Source organism: Thalassophryne amazonica, chromosome 20 (assembly GCF_902500255.1).
Source record: "Thalassophryne amazonica chromosome 20, fThaAma1.1, whole genome shotgun sequence".
Classification (NCBI taxonomy): Eukaryota; Metazoa; Chordata; class Actinopteri; order Batrachoidiformes; family Batrachoididae; genus Thalassophryne; species Thalassophryne amazonica.
The window spans coordinates 7,675,357-7,682,102 of NC_047122.1; the positions used below are offsets into that span (position 1 = coordinate 7,675,357).

Sequence of the window (6,746 nt, forward strand, 5' to 3'; positions counted from 1 at the left end):
AGCACAGAAGTGCTGAGTCGTCTGAATATTTAAAAATATAGTTCCCAGGGTGCTTGGCTGAACACTCATTAGTATATAAAGTGAAAAGGGCAGGTGAGCTCACACATCCCTGTGGTGCTCCAGTACTGATGTCTTTGATTTGGGACAGGCTAGAATTGACCTTAACCTGCTGTGTTCTGTTTGTCAAAAAACGAGTGAAGCCACCGTATAAGTGACGGGTTGACATCCAACGCTTTAAGTTTCTGAATTAGTAAGTATGGCTGAAGCGTATTAAAGGCGGAGCTGAAGTCAATAAAAAGTAATCGGGCATATGATGACTTGTCATCAAGATGTTTTAAAACAAGATGCATGTTGGTGGAAATCGCGTCATCTGTGCATCGCCCTCGTCTGTAAGCAAACTGAAATGGATCTAATTTGCCATCTACATCTATTTTCAGCCTGCTCACAATGTATTTCTCGAAACACTTCATCACAACTGATGTCAATGCTATAGGCCTAAAATCATTGTCTTCGCTGGGGTTTGCCTTCTTGGGCACCGGGATGATCATAGATGATCATAATCTGTTGATTCTGTTTTGTTGTCTTTATCAGGATGTAGTTTATTTGCAAAGTCTCCAATATCCAAAGGAGATTTTGTAATTGAGTGTAGGGGAGATCTAATAACTGATGCAAAATATCAGAGCAGAAGGAAACTATACCATCCATCATGTGGGGCATTTATGTTTGTGTTCAAGTGGAGAGGGAAAACATGGCGGTAAGAATACACTATACTATACTATCTAGGTCAGGCGTTAACTTTATGGTGATATATTGTGATATTTGCTTTGTCCCTTGTTTAATTTTTCCATTTTTAAAGTACTGATGCATCAAGAGAAGATGGATCATTTGGGCGACTAGTCAATGATGAACACAGATATCCAAACTGTAAGATGAATGGAAAGCCACACCTTTGTTTGTTTCTTCATATTCTAGGTCAGGAGATATTTCAGGTAGAACTTAACCTGCTCTCATTTTCTTATTGATTCATCATCAGTTTATTTTTGAGCACTTGTGATGTTCTCACAACACACTTTCAGCTACTTTCTGAGTATACAGTCGGGGGAATTAGATACATGGTCTGAGACATGTTGTGTGAAATGTCCTCACAAAGCCTGTTTCATACAGGATGAGTCTTTTCTGCATATTATGCACCATTTACTTGAAATTGTCCCTTGTTTATACTTCTTCATGTTCTAAAGCATTATTGTCATTATAAAATGTGTTTACAGATGAGTAGCATCAAATCAAATACAATGGAGATGGAGAAAACCCAGCCTCCCCCCAGTCAGAGACTCAGGTGGATGATGGCACAGGTCCAACCAGCACTCCTCAACAAGTATGTTCATCACTTTACATCCAGGGTTGGGAGGGTTACTTTAAACATGTATTCCGATACAGTTACTTGTTACCTGTTGAAAAATATAATCAGTAACGTAATCCAAGTACCATAATATTAAAATAATGTAATTTAATTACTTTCAGTTACTTCTGGATTACTCCAATATCAAATATGTTAATCCAGACAAAATAAACTAAATATAAATAGTCTGTACTACCACATAGTACAGTTTATTAAGCAAAAATAAAGCTGCTTCTTTTACATGGCATGCTCTGTTTTACTTCACATTATGAATTAAGAGCACCACAATATTGTTTTAAACACACCCAGTGTTCACCTGCTAACTTTTCAACAAAAAATGCCAAACAAATGAAGGATAATGAAAACTCAGGTGTGTGCAGATGAATTTGTAATTAAAAGTGGCAGAACAATATACAAAACAAAACAAAAAAGTCTACTACTTGTTCAGTAAACATAAAATTATCTTACTTTAGTCTTTCACATGGCAGTCGCACCATGTTTAACATATAAGTCCACTTATTGAACTTTCAATATAAGAACAAAAGCATAATGAAAACCATTAAGTAAATCCTGTCAGTAAGGAGGCGTGATCGCCATTTTAATTCCAGGCAAGTTATTGATTTGCGTGCACAGAAGTTCAAGAAACAGGTGGAATATGCTGGAAAGCTGTGCATGTTGGCAAAGCCACAAATGGAGGAACAAGGGAGACAATATTTCCTTCCATAAGTAAGTGGTTTTGGTTCTTCTGGTCACTTTATCTGTGATATTTGGATGATAAACAGCTGTATGTTTCCTGCCGTACTTGTGTCGCCCGATGACACGGACTATTAACTCTTCACTTATGTCTAGTTGATATTTTCCACTGCTAGACCAATGTCTAGTTAAAATACTTGTCGTTAGTGATTAAAATTGTTCGACAAGACGGGGGATTTTTTTAATTTGCACTTTAAAATAATGAGATTATAATGACCCGCGCTGTGCCGCTCACAGTCACACCCACACATAGAGACGTGTACCCACACCACTGACTTCATGAATGAAACTCGGTCAATAAAGGATAATTGTGTAAAAATATTATATATATATATATATATATATATATATATATATATATATAAAAATGTATTGTAATGGTTTTAGGAGCTGCGCTGAACAGCTGCTGCAGGACGCCTCAGCTCAGCAGCTTGAACAGCGCAGATCCGTGTAACTTTCAACACTAATATTTGAGAATGTGTGTGTCAGAGTAAGTTTAATACTTTCCTGACATAATTTAATGTCATTTAATTTTACTGGCTCAATATCCAGGTCAAAATGGCATTTTAACACGTATTTAGCGAGCATTTTTCTGTGTGTTCAGTCGCGGATCTCCATTGAAAATGCATTAACATTAACCGGGTACTTCATCAATATTTTGCCGGTTAGGAGACATCATGTCGTTGTTCATCAAGGGACGTTTTTGTTTCAAAGAAAAAAAAATTATATACAGATAAAATGCATTAAAATTGTAATCCTGCAAACTAATCCCCATTTTTATTAAATATAACTGTAATCTGAATACATCTTTTTTTCTGTAACTGTAGCGGAATAGAGTTACCTTTTTTTTGTATCCTAATTACGTAACGCCGTTGTATTCCATTACTCCCCAAGCCTGTTTACATCTAATTCTATAGTCTCTCATTTTCATTGATATAACATTTCTGCTGTTTTTAATCACTGTAGAGGATGAAATAAACTTTAACATAGTGCAATCTGGTGTGATCTTTACATTCAGCAGCTAACTGTAATGCATCTGTCAGGTCAAATGTCAGGGCATATTTAGAGTAGATTTTAACCTGCTCTGAGCTTTTCTTAATTAATCACTCATTACAAGGTCTGTTAGAAAAGTATCGGACCTTTTTATTTTTTGCAAAAACCTGATGGATTTGAATCACGTGTGTTTGCATGAGCAAACCTTGAACCTTCATGTGCGTGCGTGAACTTTTTCACGCCTGTCGATTGCATCATTTCCTGGTAAGCACCCTTTGTGTGAGGTGTGTGTTGTGCGCTCGGCGGATTTTCATTCCAAGGGAAAAGACAGAATGACTGGAGCAGCGCCGCATCAAATTTAGCCAGAAACTGGGCGACAGCCAGGTGGAAACCATTCGGATGATTCAGACGGCTTTCAGTGACTTTTCAGTCGTGTGACTATCCGAGAAATTGTGGAAGAGGTGGGCATGTCACAGCATGTCCTGTGAGACTTCAACACGGAGTTGCTTTTGCTCTGCCATCAGCTTCGGCACAAATTTCACCGCCACTCTTTTCATGGCCAAATCTTCTGTCACAGTAGAATGTGCTGAAAAAGTGCTGATGTCCACCTCTTCCGCAATTTCTCGGACAGTCACACGACGGTCCCGCATCACCACAGCATTCACTTTGGAAATGATCTGGTCATTTCAGCATGTTGATGGCCGACTGGAGCGCGGCGTGCTCTCCACCATTGTGCAGACGTCTTTAAACCGGTTGTACTGCTCCTTAATCTGTGTGATGCCTATAGGATTGTCACCGAAAGCCGTCTGAATAATCCGAATGGTTTCCACCTGGCTGTCACCCAGTTTCTGGCAAAATTTGATGCGGCGCTGCTCCAGTCGTTCTGTCTTTTTCCTTGGAATGAAAATCCGCCGAGCGCACAACACCTCACACAAAGGCTGCTTACCAGGAAATGATGCAATCGACAGGCGTGAAAAAGTTCAATAGTGGGAAGATGACATCTCTCTGGTAGGGATTTTTTTTGTTTGTTTGTTTGTTTGTTTACATTCTAATTTAGTTCCTATCAAACACATTGTTTTTTGTTTTTGTTTTTTTTCACATGTCCCCACTAAGAATGTGGACATCACTTCATCAGTTCAGGTGTTTGAAGTCATGTACGAGGGCTGTCAATAAAGTATAGGTCCTTTTTATTTTTTCAAAAACTATATGGATTTCATTCATATGTTTTTACGTCAGACATGCTTGAACCCTCGTGCGCATGCGTGAGTTTTTCCACGCCTGTCGGTGACGTCATTCGCCTGTGAGCACTCCTTGTGGGAGGAGTCGTCCAGCCCCTCGTCGGAATTCCTTTGTCTGAAAAGTTGCTGAGAGACTGGCGCTTTGTTTGATCAAAATTTTTTCTAAACCTGTGAGACACATCGAAGTGGACACGGTTCGAAAAATTAAGCTGGTTTTCAGTGAAAATTTTAACGGCTGATGAGAGATTTTGAGGTGATACTGTCGCTTTAAGGACCTCCCACGGTGCGAGACGTCGCGCAGCGCTCTCAGGCGCCGTCATCAGCCTGTTTCAAGCTGAAAACCTCCACATTTCAGGCTCTATTGATCCAGGACGTCGTGAGAAAACAGAGAAGTTTCAGAAGAAGTCGGTTTCAGCATTTTATCCGGATATTCCACTGTTAAATGAGATTTTTTTAATGAAAGACGTGCGGACGGGTCTGCGCGTCGGGACGCAGCCGACGCGGTGCGGCAGCACAGGAAAAACACCTCCGTGTTGATAACCATTTGTAAAATCCAGGCGGCTTTTGATGGCTTTCAGTGGAGTGAGTATATGAGACATTGTTTAACAGCTGGACATGTTCCAACTTGTCCTTAAGGCTTCCAACAGAGGTGTTTTTCCTGTGGCGGAGCGTCGCGGCGGCTGCGAGCCGACGCTGCAATCCGACGCTGCAATCCGTCCGTGAACACTGAATCCAATAGAAGTAACGGGTATCGGTTGCGATCTCGTTCAGCCCTCTATAATCAATGCATGGACGGAGACCGCCGTCCTTGCCCACAAAAAAGAAACCTGCACCTAATGGGGATGAAGAATTTCAGATTAGCCTGGCAGCTAAAGAGTCCCGGATGTAGGCCAGATCCTTGCTGAAGATGTCAGCAAGGTCATCTCACCTCCGTGAGATTGGGGGGAACTCTAACCTCATCCTTAACTTCATCACCAGGTGGCACCGAGGATCTTAAGCACTCCCGGTGGCAGGTTTCGCTCTATTGAGCCACAACCCCAGATGGCCAATCAATCCGGGGATTGTGCTTTATCATCCATGGATAACCCAAAATAACTCTGGAGGTAGAAGGTGTTACATAAAACACAATCTCCTCCCTGTGATTACCAGAGACAACCAAGGTTAAAGGCTGTGTCTGGTGTGTTATTTCTGGTAGTAGGGTGCCATCTAGTGCCTGCACCTTCAATGGTGAAGGAACGGCCACCAGAGGGAGCCCCACAGCCTTAGCCCACCTACTATCCAGTAGGTTCCCTTCTGATCCTGTGTCAATCAGTGCTGGAGCGGTAAGGGTTAAATCCCCACAGAGGATTGTGACTGGGAGTCGTGCACATTTGTGTGGAACTCCTGTGTGGTTTGTATGGCTCACTCTTAGCCCAGTCTCTAAGGGAGCGTGTTGGCGTTTTAACCGCTTGAGGCAGTTCTTCTGCGCATGCTCACTCGAGCCACAGTAAAAATACTCTCCACGAGCCAGCCTCCTTTGTCTTTCCTTTACTTTCACTTTCGCCCTGCTCGTTTCCATAGCAACATCAGCAGGGGGAGCTGGTGCAATGCAAAAAGCCCTGGCTTTGGAGCGGGGAGAGGACGGCGCTAACTCAGATCTAGAGGGGAGAGGGACGGCGTGCACCCAGCCACACCCTTCCTCTCGCTCCCGCTTGTATTCCTCTAACTGATTGTCAATAAGCCCATCTAAATCCCGTGGCTGATCCTTAGCCACCAGATGCTCCTTTACGGCCGGAGACAGCCTGTTTATAAAGGCAGCGCGGTGTGAGACTGCATTCCAACCGGACCTCGCTGCCGCGATGCGGAAGTCGATTGCGTAATCAGCTGCACTCCGCTGTCCCTGTCTCATTGACAGCAGCATATTTGAAGCGGCCTCGCCTCTGTTGGGATGATCGAAAACCAGTTGAAACTCCCTTATAAACTCAGTATAAGAAGAGAGGACCCGTGAATCTCGTTCCCAGAGTGCCGTAGCCCAGGCCCGTGCTCTGCCCCGAAGTAAATTGATTATGTAAGCCACCCGGCTGTGCTCTGACACGTACATAACAGGCCATTGTAAAAAAAACAGAGCGCACACTGCATCAGAAAGTCCGCACACGTTTCAACACAAACACCATACGGTTCTGGGGGACTTATGTAAGCTTCAGGTGACGAGGGGGTGGGGACCCCTGAATGACCACTGGATTAACCCTGTTTGGCGGCAGATCCACTGGAGGGGGAGCAGCTGCAGCCGCGCCTGACGCACGCGTGTCTACCTGCGTGGTGAGAGCCTCCATCCGACAGCTGAGGTGAGCATCCTGCTCAGTTAATAAACCCAACCGAGCAGT

General features: G+C 43.0%; 1 long non-coding RNA gene across 1 annotated transcript; it reads left to right on the forward strand.

Moving 5' to 3' along the window:
* Positions 1–632: 632 nt before the first annotated feature.
* On the forward strand, positions 633–934 carry LOC117501850. The gene is made up of 2 exons (XR_004558107.1): positions 633–754; positions 857–934. It is a non-coding gene; the product is annotated as an uncharacterized LOC117501850 (long non-coding RNA).
* The last annotated feature ends 5,812 nt before the right edge of the window (positions 935–6,746 follow it).